Here is a 13,511-nt window from a genome sequence, read left to right on the forward strand (position 1 = left end):
TCTCTTCTTGTAAGAGGTATCTTCAAGGATGAAATGCCACTCACCAAGCAAGTGGAAACAGAAATAAACAAATGGGGCTATCTTAACTAAGAAGCTTCTGCACCTCAAAAGAAACAGTGGCCAGAATTCAAAGACCGCCTACAGAATGGGAAAGGATATCCACCCAATTCCTTCTAATAAGGAGTTAATATCAAGGATATACAAGGCACTGGTTTAACTCAGTTTAAGATTAGAAAGAAAAACAGGGCTCCTGTGTGCAAAGCAAGTGTTCCAATCCTTTGAACTATCTACCCAGTCCCAATATATGCTATTTTTAGTTACCAGAGTAAACAAAACAAAACCACTTTTCAGCACACCCTGTTATGGTTGTAATGAAACAGAAATCATCATTTCCTCAAGACTGGGATCATTCATTCATATATTTTGTCAACTCTGATATCATCTCTGCAGGGTAACTTTCTTGCTCACTCAATCCATCAATCCAAAGAATCTGTAAACTTGTTATTATGTTTTCTTAGCATTCCTTGCCCTTGTCCCAGGAAATAAACTTGCTGGAGTTAAGAATCTTAGTCATATTATTAAACATAGCCTCCTCATAATAAATGTTTAATAATGATTTTGTGAATAACAGGTATTGTAAGGTTTAAAAACTCTTTAGAGAAAAATATCTAAGACATGACAACTTTCGAAGGCAATATTTATAAATTCTAAAATATAATGCACTCTTAAAAGGGAGCCCTCATATTTTTATGGGAATGTATCTTTGTCTAGTGTCTACGGAGTTTTGAAGGCTTCTCAAAAAAATAGAAATAAAACTACCATATGACCCAGAAATTCCACTCCTAGCTATCCATCCAAACATGACAAAATCACATGTGAAAAAGCATTGAACCTAGAAAAAGATATATCCTTACCTGTATTCATTGAAATACTTAGCAATAGCAAAAATCTGAAAACAATCGAAGTGCCCAATCACAGTTGAATGGACAAAGGAGTCAGAGCAATGCAAGGGAGATAGTTCAAGTGGTAGAACAGAAGCCTGGCATGGAAAGGCCCCAAGTTTGATCTGTAGAATCACATGTCCCCCAACCCGGAAACACCCCTTTAGCCCTGGTGATCCCCAAGCATCACTGGGACTGAACAGAGAAACATCAGGCCAGTCAGAACTCCGTAGGGAATGATCCCAGGCCCCACAGAACTACTGAAAATGCATCCAATAATACATACTGGACTACTCAGTTATAGAAAAAAAGGAACTCGGGCCAATTACAACAACACAGATAAACAGGAAAAAGTCATGTTAAGTAAAATAAATCAGAAGGAGAAAGACAAATTTGAGATTATTTTACCCACATATGTCAGGTAAAGAATCAAAACATGAGAAGCAAAGCCAAACAAAAATGCTTGGATTCTGACCCCAGAGCTGAGATTACAAGAGTAGACAAGGGGAGAGAGTTGAATAATAGAAGGGTCCGGTGAGCTGTGGCTGAAGGATATTTATTGGTACTTTGGTGGTGAGAACATAATTCGAAAAGGTGTAAAACTGTCCTCCTCAAATACTCTCTTATAAATCTCAAAGCAAATAATTAAAACTGTAAAGAACAGATTCTTCGAAATCTTAGAGCAGTTCGTAAGAAATGTGTGTCATTTTTTAAGGTAAAAATTCATATCACTTTTTAACATTTTTTAAGATATAAAAAGGCAGCACAAGTCAAAATTCTTTTTCCTTTTTCTTCGTCACCCCTTCCATTTGTTGATGCTGCTATTACCAGGGACTGCACACTTTGATGGTGGTGCTTCAACATACTACACTGCAGTACTCCAGAGACTGCACACTTTCTGATGGGTGGGGCAGGGGATCGTGGTGCTGGGATTGGATTTGCCCTGAAGGGTGGCGCAGGGGGTTTAATTCAGGGTCTCATGCCTGCAAATCAGGTGCTCTGATGTTCAGCCAAATCCCTGGGTCCCTGAAATTGCTTTCCAGAATTTCAATTTTCCAAGTTACTTTTAATGTTTCTATTATAACTTTGCCTTTGTTGAAAGTATATAAATATATCCATTAAGAGTAGACCTTTAACATTTTTGATATAACTTACTATCTTGTTCTCACAAAGTGGTCCTGATAGATTATAAAAGAAGTCTCAGAAAGCACATACCCTTGCATCTTTAAGAAAGCTTATCACAAGGTTATCTCTGAGTGGTGGTGAAATAACAAATCTTCGTTTTTGTTTTTCTTTGCAATTTTTAGCATCGAGCATGAATTATTTTAGTAATTAGTAAAAAGGCAATAAATGTCATGTCTTAAAAGGGGGAAAATATAGAAGGAAGGAAAGAGCAAGAAGGCCAACATTTGTTGTGAATATATTTCATCCCAGCCTAGCAACCCAAGCTGCGTAATTGGGAAGAAAAGACCAGGTGTTTGCCTTTCAGCTGCTCAATTCAATACAGGGAGTTGGGGTGGATTTTTTAATGATTTTCCCCAAATGCTCAGACCAGTATTCCCAAGTCTTAAAAAAATATATATCCATTGGTAAGTCTTGCCAACCTAGTTTTGGCTGAACAAGCAGGAAAATCCACATGCCGTTTAAAATAAGTTTTGCTTTTGAATATATACATAAGAATGATGTATTTCCAAACTGGTGGAATCAAGTTTGCAACTTGGATACTTGTTACAAACACAAATTCTGCTGTGCCATCACAGAATTCCAATCCAAATCTCCAAGATGTATCTAGTTGGAGATACTGAAATTAGAATTTGGGCTTAGTTTGCTCCTAATCTCCAACCAAATTAAGAATCTTAGGAGAATTACACTTTTAAAAGATCCATCATTTCTCTACATAATCCAGGCTCTCTCATCAAAAAGTCCCATACACGTTATCAAGTGTTAAATTAGCACAGGCATTGGCAGTATGAAAGTAATAATAACCGCATAACTCATGAATGTGATTTTTATGTGTTTTAATTTTATCTGCATTCTTGAAACAGTTGCTTATTTGAGGATATGCTCTGTGACCACTTGGGTTCTCTAGCGTGCCAGTTTTACTATTACTCTGAGAAACAGTAAAAGCACTGTGATCAGTTATCCACAGAATGTTTGCCCAAACATCTTGCTGACAAAAACAGTGTCCAAAACCTCAGTGTTTCATTTGTTGCTCAGGGACAACAAATGAAAGGGTGGGTGGGCTTTTCTCATTTCTCCTTGCTGTCATAATACAGCCTTTGAAACCTATATGATTGCATGTGCCCTGAACGAAAACTAATGAATTATATTTTCTCCACTGACAGCAATTCAAGACCAACACAGGCTGCAGTGATGCAATTGGTGTTTGCTTCATCATGCCCACAGTTCTGCACCTGTGTCACTGCCAGCAGGCGTGAGACAATGTAACATAACACTTTGCTCAGCCACGTACCCAGGGACAAGAGTCTGTACATACCAAAGAAAACAAACTCAGAATGCAAATCATTTCTATTAACCATCCATATGTATCATTTTTACAAAGCACTTCTTAACATATTATAAGGTACCCTGTAGCACTGTAGCACTGTCCTCCCATTGTTCATCGATTTGCTCGAGCGGGCACCAGTAACATCTCACAACAAATTGTGAGACTTGTTGTTACTGTTTTTGGCATATCAAATACGTCACAGGGAGCTTGCCAGGCCTTGGCAAGATACTCTCAGTAGCTTGCCAGGCTCTCCGAGAGGGGTGAACAAATCGAACCCAGGTCGGCTATGTCAGCCGCGTGTAAGGCAAACCCTTACCAGCTGTGCTATCGCTCCAGCCCATAAGGTACCCTGTCTGAACAATATCATTTAAAGACCTGCAGCTTGTCTTCTCATCAGAAGGAGAAAATCCTTCAGTCTATGGGGTTTTTCATGCCCATTAAGAAGGCGACCAACTTGCTCACAGGTCAGAACAGATGGAACATCATAGCTGCTCTGGGTGCTTTCAAAATTTAATCAACGACCCTGACCCCGTCTGGTTTCACTAATCTATTTGATTATTTTTGGGACAGTAACCAAGAAACGTTTTCCCCCTTCTCATTATTTCAAGTCTACCAAAATTCAAGTAGTGCCACCAATTACAGGCTACATCTCTAGACAAGAATCCTGACGGAAGGCTTCCCCACAATGTTGGATTCCATTTGTTGCACATGCCTATTCAGTCTTTTCACTCCTTACCTACCTAGCCAACTAAGACAACTTCGCCCCTCACAGAGCCAAATGCCCAGAGCCTGCCAGCATGGTTATGAACTTTTTCCCTTCTCTTCCCCCTTCAAATCTAAGCCCAGCCATTCAGTAGGTAGGGGGAAAAGGACCTACGTGGGGTCTTAACCAAACACCAAAAAAAAGTTGCATCTTTCAAGTCATGTGACGGAAAGAAAGTACACAATTTGAACTTGGGAATTCAGTATAAAGAATTTTTACCCAACAAAATGTTTTATTAATTGGGTCAAAGAGAGATCAAATGTTTCTTCCTACCTTTGAAATTAGTTATATACCCTGGTTTTAGCTTATATGAGCAGAAGAGTATAACTGCAGCACTGTTCACAATAGACAATAGCTTGAAACAGCCCAAGTAACCAACAACAGATGTCTGGATAAAGAAATTATGATACATATCATCAATCCATGGAAAACTACTCAAATATAAGGCAAATGCAATTATGTAATTTGTCACTACATGGATGGAACGGGCATGTACCATGGTGAGCCAGTCAGGAGAGAACAGATACAGAATCATCTCATATGTGGGATATAGAGAAACAGAGGAAGGGGATAACAAGTGGCCAAAGGTCACTTAGTACCTGTATTTCAAACCATAACACCCAAAAAGAGAAAGAGAATAAAAGTTAATGTTTCTGCCACAGAGCCTGGTGGGGGAGTAGGTGGTATGAGGGATACTGGGAACACTGGTGGTAGAGAATGGGCACTGGTGGAGGGATGGGGGATCATTGTATGACTGAAACTTTATCACAAAATTTTGTAAGTTTGTAACTGTATCACACAGTGATTCATTAAAAAAAAGAATGAAAGAACAATGGCCAAAGGTAATAGAACCTGAGGACTGGTCTACAGAGAGAGTATACCATGGTCAGGAGAAGAATTGATGGGGAAGGTGGGTTCTGAGACAATGGTGAGGGAAGCGGAAACTGACGGAGGGCATGGTGTTGAAACTTTGTATATCTGAAACCTACCATTAAAAGTATTATAAATTATGATACCTAAAACAAATCAATTTTTAAATGTAAAAGTTTTTAAAAGATAAAGAGCCTGTAGTAAGTCATTGCCATAGCTCTCCAGGAGAAAAGAAGGACATCCTGGACAACTGAGAAAAAGCTCATGGGTATTGTGATTGACAGGTTCTTCCCTCTTGGTGACTTCCTACACTTCTTTCTCCTGCCGGACCCTCTAAATTCTTTGAGGCTTTTTACAGTTGGTAGAAATATAAATCGATGCAACCTCAATGGAAAGTAATATGGATATTCATCAAAATAGAAATTCAACATGTTATAGTAATCCCAATTCTGCATAGTCACTTCAAGAATTGAAAACTAATTCAAAGAAAGATTGACTTCCATGTAATTGAGGCTATTTATTTTGGTGGGGTCTTTTGGTTGGTTTTGGTGTCACACCCAGTGGTGCTAGTAGTTTACTCCGAGTTCTGCACTCAGTGATTACTCCTGGTGGGCCAAGAAAACCATATGTGATGCCAAGGACTAAAATTAGGTTGACCTCATGCAAGGTAAATGCCTCCAATTTTTAATATGTTTAATATTATCATTAGCTGGATCAAGAAGACTATTTCTAGTTTTTGTCCCCCAGCCCCCACCACTCACCTTTTTTTTATCATTTTTTTTTATTAGTGAAACACCATGAGGTACAGTTATAGACTTATAAATTTTTGTGCTTGGGTTTCAGTTATACAATGATCAAGTACCCATCCCTCCACCAGTGCCCATCCTCCCCCACCACGGGTACTAGCATCCCTCCCACACCCCCCATCCCCCCCGTCCCACCCTGCCGCTGTGGCAGGGCATTCCTCCTTGTTCTCTCTCTCTTCTTTTGGGTACTGTGTTTTGCAAGAGAGGCATTGAGTGGCAATCATGTTTGGTCTATAGACTACTTTCAGCATGTCTCTCCCACCCTGATCCCACAACTCACCTTTATTGCTATCATAATGAAGGGGTGGCATACACTTGGTTACAGTGCTCACAAGGGATCACATGTTTGAATTCTTGCAGCAGAGGTGAACAAGGACATAATCTATAAGACCTTTTAATATTAAGAATCCATGCATAGGGATATCTATCTAGATAACTATCTGAAAAAACATAATAAAGTTAATTCCAAAGCAATTATGTTCCAAATTTGAAAAATTGCAACAATCTTATCTCTTTCAGTGGCAGTTTTTTATAATATCATCCCTTCCCTGAGGAGTGCAATAGAGATAACCCTGACAACTTCGTACCCCATCCCTTACAAGCAAAATCCTTAGACTCAATTAGAAATCTAGGATCATAAAAATTCTATCACTCATGACTTATTCTAAGAATGAGAACATAGTTTCTCTAAGGAAAAATCCTACACAACCAGGATAAATAAGCATTTGAATAAGGGGCAACCAGTAGATAATTTGTTTAAAATCTTAATTGTTTTGTCAAGCACAGAGAGCTGAATTAAAGACAGGCAATCAAAGGAAGTGATTATAAAGCACTTATCTACTTGGAGTCATGCTAACAATGGGATCCCCTAGCCATCATGCTAGTAGTGATATTATTTTGACATTTTTATAAACAATCTGTGAGAGGGAGACATCTACACAGTTGAAGGATAAATTTAGCTTTCCCAAGTATTGAGCTGTCAAACTGGTTAGGTATAAACTGCCTTAAAATGTCACATGATTGAAGGGATGGGCAGCAGAAAAGCAGCAGATGGGTTTCAAGGTTGAGTATCAGGTAACGCTTTCAAGCAAAAATTACTACAAGAATCCACCGCTTAATAACGGATGGCTTTTCAAATCTCTCACTAATCCTGACCTCCCTTCATGAAGGCTAGTCTTACGTAGTCATCTGAAATTTATTTTTTCTACCTATGTGGCCCACAGTTATGCTGAAATCAAGATATCCCAACCTGAATCCTCAAATCCTCCTGGAAAACATTTGCTACTCCAAAATGTTATGTTCATCTCTAAAATGTGTGCTATCGACTGACCAAGCAAGTGGAAACAAACATAAACAAATGGGACTACATTAAAATAAGAAGCTTCTGCACCTCACAAGAAACAGTGACCAAAATACAGAGAGAGCCCACAGAATGGGAAAGAATATTTACCCAATACCCATCTTATAAGGCATTAATATCCAGGATATACAAAACACTAATAGAATTGTTCAAGAAATAAACCTCTAACCCCATCAAAAATGGGGACTGAAGAAGTGAACAAAAGCTTCCTCAAAAAAAAAATACAAATGGCCAAAAGGCACATGATATATGGTCTACATCACTAGTCATCAGGGAGATGCAAATCAAAACAACAATGAGATATCATCTCACACCACAGAGACTGGCACACATTCAAAAGAACAGCAGCAACCAGTATTGGCATGGATGTGGGGAGAAAGGGACACTCTCTCACTGTTGGTGGGAATGCCGAATGGTCCAGCCTTTTTTGGAAAACATTATGGGCATTTCTTCAAAAACTAGAAATTGAGCTCCCATGTGACCCCTCAATACCACTTTTGGGAATATCTTATGAGGGTAGAAAAAAGCACAGTAGAGACACCTAAAGAGAGCAGACACAAGGGCCAATAATATTGATCCATGGTTGGAAGCCTGCCTTATGAACTAGGGGGAGAAGGCAGCTGGAATAGAGAAGGAATCACTACGACAATGATGGGTGGAGGGCTTGCTCAGAATTGGAGATGTGTGTTGAAAGTAGATAAAGGACAAAACGTGATAGCCTTTCAGTATCTATATTGCAAACCATAATGCCCCAAAGTAGAGAGAGAGTATGGGGGAAATTGTCTGCCATAGAGACAGGGGTAGGGTTGGATGGGGGGTAATATTAGGGACATTGATGGTGGAAAATGTGCACTGGTGGAAGTATGGGTATCATTGTATGTGGAAGTATGGGTATCATTGTATGACTGAAACTCAAACATGAAAGCTTTGTAACTGTATCTCACGGTGATTCAATAAAATAAATAAACGTGTGCTACTTCCATTAATCATCAACTGCTCAAGCTATAAACATAACCTGTGTCCACAGAGTGCTAGGTGTTCAACAAAACCTATGCAACAAACAGGAAAGACACAATGAAAGGGAGCGTTGGAAAAATATATATATATATTTGTGTGTGTGTATATATATATGGTGATGTCTGATTATCTGCCCTGAAGGTAAAGGTAAAGGTAAAGGCCCTCCCGTTGATCGTCGATTTGCTCGAGCGGGCCCAGTAACGTCTCCATTGGAGACTTTGTTGTTACTGTGTCTGGCATATCGAATACTCTCGGTAGCTTGCCGGGCTCTCCGAGAGGGGCGGAGGAATCGAACTCAGGTCGGCCATGTTGGCCGCTTGTAAGGCTCCTGCCCTGTGTGTGTGTGTGTATATATATATATATATATATATATATATATATATATATATATGGGCTGGAGCGATAGCACAGCGGGTAGGGCGTTTGTCTTGCATGCAGCCAACATGGCCGACCCGAGTTCGATTCCTCTGCCCCTCTCGGAGAGCCCGGCAAGCTACCGAGAGTATTCGATATGCCAGACACAGTAACAACAAAGTCTCCAATGGAGACGTTACTGGGCCCGCTCGAGCAAATCGATGATCAACGGGAGGGCCTTTACCTTTACCTTTTATATATATATATGAAACCATTCAGTTGCTGGCTAAACCTATGCATGTTCTCTGTTCACCTCAATAAATTCCCTTGTTATTTTTTTTTTGTTTGGAGGCCATACCCATTGGTGCTCAGGGCTTACTTCTAGCTTTGTGCTCAGGGAAAACTCCTGGCAGTGCTGGGATAGCCATATGTGGTGCTGGGGATTGAAACTGGATGGTTCCCTTGTAATTACCTTCCTCACTGTACTGTCTCTCTGGCCCAAATCTCCTTATTATTTAATTCAAATTTATTATGATTTCTACATTTTTTATTGAATCACCGTGAGACAGTTACACACTTTCATGTTTGAGTTACAATCACACAATAATCAAACACCCATCCCTCCACCAGTGCACATTCCCACCACCAACATCCCCGGTATATGCCCCCTTTCCCACCCTCCCCCTGCCTCCATGGCAGACAATATTCCCCAAACTCTCTTTTTCTCTCTCTCTCTCTCTACTTTGGGGCATTATGGTTTGCAATACAGATACTGAGAGGTTATCATGTTTGGTCCACTATCTACTTTCAGCACACATCTCCCATCCCGACCGATTCCTCCAACCATCATTTTCTTAGTGATCCCTTCACTATTCCAGCTGCCTTCTCCCCTCCACTCATGAGGCAGGCTTCCAACTATGGACCAATCTTCTTGGCCCTTGTATCTACTGTTCTTGGATGTCAGTCTTATGTTATGTTTATTTTATACTCCACAAATGAGTGGAGTCCTTCTCTCTGTCCCTCTCTTTCCGACTCATTTCACTTAGCATGATATTCTCCATATCTATCCACGTATAAGCAAATTTCTTGACTTCATCTCTCCTAACAGTTGCATGGTATTCCATTGTGGATTTCTACATTATTTGTAATACAAAGGGTACTAATGGAATCAATCCTCATTTCAAACCTTGTTCAACCTGCAAAGAACCCATTAGAAATAAATGGGTTTTGTTTGTTTGTGGGCCACACCCGGCAGTGCTCAGGGATTATTCCTTGCTCTGCACTCAGGAATCACTCCTGGCTGGCTCTGGAGACCATATGGAATGCTGAGGATCAAACCTGGTAGGCCACATGCAAGATAACCTGCTGTAATATCACTTCAGCCCCTACAAAAAAGTTCTTATTAATGAAATCTGGCGACTAATGTGATTCAGTGGTACAGTTTTAAATAATGAAGCCTAGGGATGTTGTTCAGTGGTGAAGTACAAGCCTTGCATGCATGAGACTGTATGCCAAACCCATAACTGAAAAATTAAATTAAATTAAATTTAATTTAAAATTGATCAAATAATTCTCCACTCAAAATTTCTGCATAGTCTTATACTAACATACTTGGCATCTTATCCATATGCCTCTTGAAATTTATGATATAGTCTTTCTTAGTATGTGATTCATATCTAGAAATTGAAATTGTTTGTTTCTAGAAAAGAACACAGAACTATTTCTACACCATACCATCTTCCCAGAAACTCTTTCCTCAGGAATCGGCAATTCCCTACTCCTAAAGAGATTAGCTCTTGGAACAACATGCATCCTTATATGTATGGCTAGAGTAGCAAAGACACATTATTAAAGGACACTCATTGAAGCACTGTGTGCAGTGGAAAAAAACTGATGACAACTCAAATTCTTATCTATAGGAGATTATACAAATGAAATACAATATAGCCATGAACAGTTATCAATGAAATGCCTTAAATAGTAGCAAATTAGCAACAATATTAGCAATACAGATAAACCTCAAACACATGGTATTGAGGAAAAATAAATCATAAAAGAATTCCATGTTATTGAAACAAAAATATTATAGAGGTAATAATAAACTTAAGGATGATATTTCCAATTTATTTCTGAGGTGAGAGAGGTAAACGGTAGCAGGAGTATACAGGTAAGATTCAAATCAACGTGTAGTATGTAAGTTCTAAGAAAGAATTTAAAGCAAATCCAAGTGTATATATAATAATCATATTAGTCAGACACAAATGTGTATTTTTATATTCTTTATACCTTTTGTAAGCTTGAAATATTTTCCAATAAAGCATAACATATATAAAGTTATGTGTGTAAGTTGTTTATAGAAGATAAAACATGCAAATTCTTTATCTTCCTTTTCCAACACTATTAGCTCCATCAAAAGGGTTTTCCACAATGATTGAGCTATATCAGAATAGTGAGTAAGGTCTGGTCCCCTAATTCAGAAAACATGTAATCAAGCTAAGGAAGAATTAAGGGAAAAAAAGCAATGGAAATGTTGTACTGTGCTAGTGGGTTGTGGGGGAAAAATTGATACACTGCTAGTAGTACTAGCAACTTAGACTAACTATGAAAACACAATCTGAGTTGTCAAGAAGAGGAAAAGGATGCTGGGAAAGAGACACAAGTTATCTATAAGGTATTTCCTAAAAATCTCTTGAACTGTTTGAACTACTGAAAAATTCTTCTGGGAACATCAAATGCTTAATTTGATAACCAGCATGACAAAAGGCAAGGAAATTCTATGTGGTGTTCATTTGCATTTCAAGTTTTACTTCAGTTCTAACAGTGTCTGTTCTTGTTTTGTTTTCTCTTTATGGGTCACACCCAGTGGTGCTCATGCTTACTCCTGGCTCTGCACTCAGGGATCACTCCTGGCAGGCTCAGAGGACCATTCAGGGTTCCAGAGATCAAACTTGGGTCTGCCACATACAAGGCAAATGCTTTCCCTACATGCTGTACTATTGCTCTGGCCCCAGGGAATGTTCTCAACCATAATATTTACCAACAAAAGCTCTCACACTTACATTACTCCATACAAAACAGTTAGAGAGGGGCTGCAGAGATAGCACAGTGGGTAGGACGTTAGCCTTGTACGTGGCCGACCCGGGTTAGATTTCCAGCATCCCATATGGTCCCCTGAGCACTGCCAGGAGTAACTCCTGAGTGCAGAGCCAGGAGTAACCCCTGTGCATCACCAGGTGTGACCCAAAAAGAAAAAAAAACAGTTAGAGAGTTCTTAGGTTTCCAGAGCATAATTTTTTTTAACAAAATTGGCTCTGGACCACTATGTATAAATAAAATAATCTTGATGTTAATAAAAATCACACAAAAGATATTTTACTTTACTATGAGATACATACATACATATGCATAAAGAGAAATAACACAGACAAGAAGTTTTTAATAATCACTAATCAAGTTTGTTTCTGATTACTGAATATAAAAACTAACATGCCAGCATGAAATATAGCTCTCTACAATTTCTAGGTTTGCATCTGAAAATTTTCCTAAACACAAATGGCACATACTGTTGATTTGAATATATCAACTACTGATGTTTAAAAATTGCATCATAAATTAGTGATATACTGAGATTCTGAGTGCTTATATTGTGTGTGGAAGGTTCAAAAGAAGATTAGTAATAATCTTACTATTACTTTCCATCATAATTTAATTAAAGAGGAAAGAAGAGTTTAGGGGAATCAAAAAAAATGAATTCATTTCTAAACAGAAACAAAATACAATAATATTCCTTGGTATAATAAGAAGGTGAACAAGCAAATATATTTCTGAACACTTACCAAAAGTGCTACCTATTATAAATTTCAACATGGCTGACTATAATTAACCTTGAAAATAACTGGAAACCTAAATGTCAGATTTGTTCTGCTGCATAAAGCATTTACACTCAAGAACACTAGAATGCCATCAAATTTGCAGTATTCCTTGCATTTATCAATTACTACACTGATCATGAGTTGTACCCTACCTTCTTAAACTGTGGGTCATAACTCCGTGTGGAATCATGAAACTGAATGTAGGGAGTTGCCAAAAATGTCTTAAAACTTTGCATCAAAGTAATATGGTTATCAATAAGTGTTTGATATCAATGTTTATTTTATATAATTATAGAGCCAGGGTAAAAAAATTCTCTGGGGATCCAGGGTCTCAAGTGGAAAAGGTTGAAACAGCACTGACATGACACAAACAAACATACACGTGCACACAAATGGTGAAGTCAGAAACTGTGTTAGTCAGTGAAATCGGAGATTGTCAGTAAACAATCACACTGCTGTCCTCCGGGAAAGCATAAGGGGTAAGAATGAAAATCAACACAAGTGTGGGTGTGAGAATGGCTCACTTACTAGAACCCACAATTTATCCTAGAAAATTTTGAGCTATTCTTGTGGTTGCATTCAGAAAATGTGCTAAGCACCTACCTTCAGCTTGGGATCAAAAATAGGCGCAATACTGACATTTCACTCTCCCTCACCTAGCACATGCAATCAGACAGCACATTATATAGATCAGTGGTTTTGAATCACAGTCCGTGGACATAAAAGGGTTGAGAATCACTAGTCTACTGTAGTGGTTACCAACTGCCAGCCCGTGGACCACTGAGGAAACTAATGCTGGTACACAGATGTAAAAAAAAGGTTGAAACACTGTGATTTTGCTTCCTTCACACTTGCTCTCTCACACATTTCCTTTTCCTCTTTCCAGGTGTTACTGCTTAGGTGCAAGTGTTTATCACACACATTTGGACAAAGTGACTTATATGCATATAGTATATTCACCAAGTGCTGGAGCGATAGCACAGCAGGTAGGGTGTTTGCCTTGCGTGCGGCCAACCCGG

The sequence above is a fragment of the Sorex fumeus genome, unplaced genomic scaffold (genome assembly GCF_029834395.1).
Source record: "Sorex fumeus unplaced genomic scaffold, SorFum_2.1 ptg000086l, whole genome shotgun sequence".
NCBI classification, from domain to species: Eukaryota; Metazoa; Chordata; class Mammalia; order Eulipotyphla; family Soricidae; genus Sorex; species Sorex fumeus.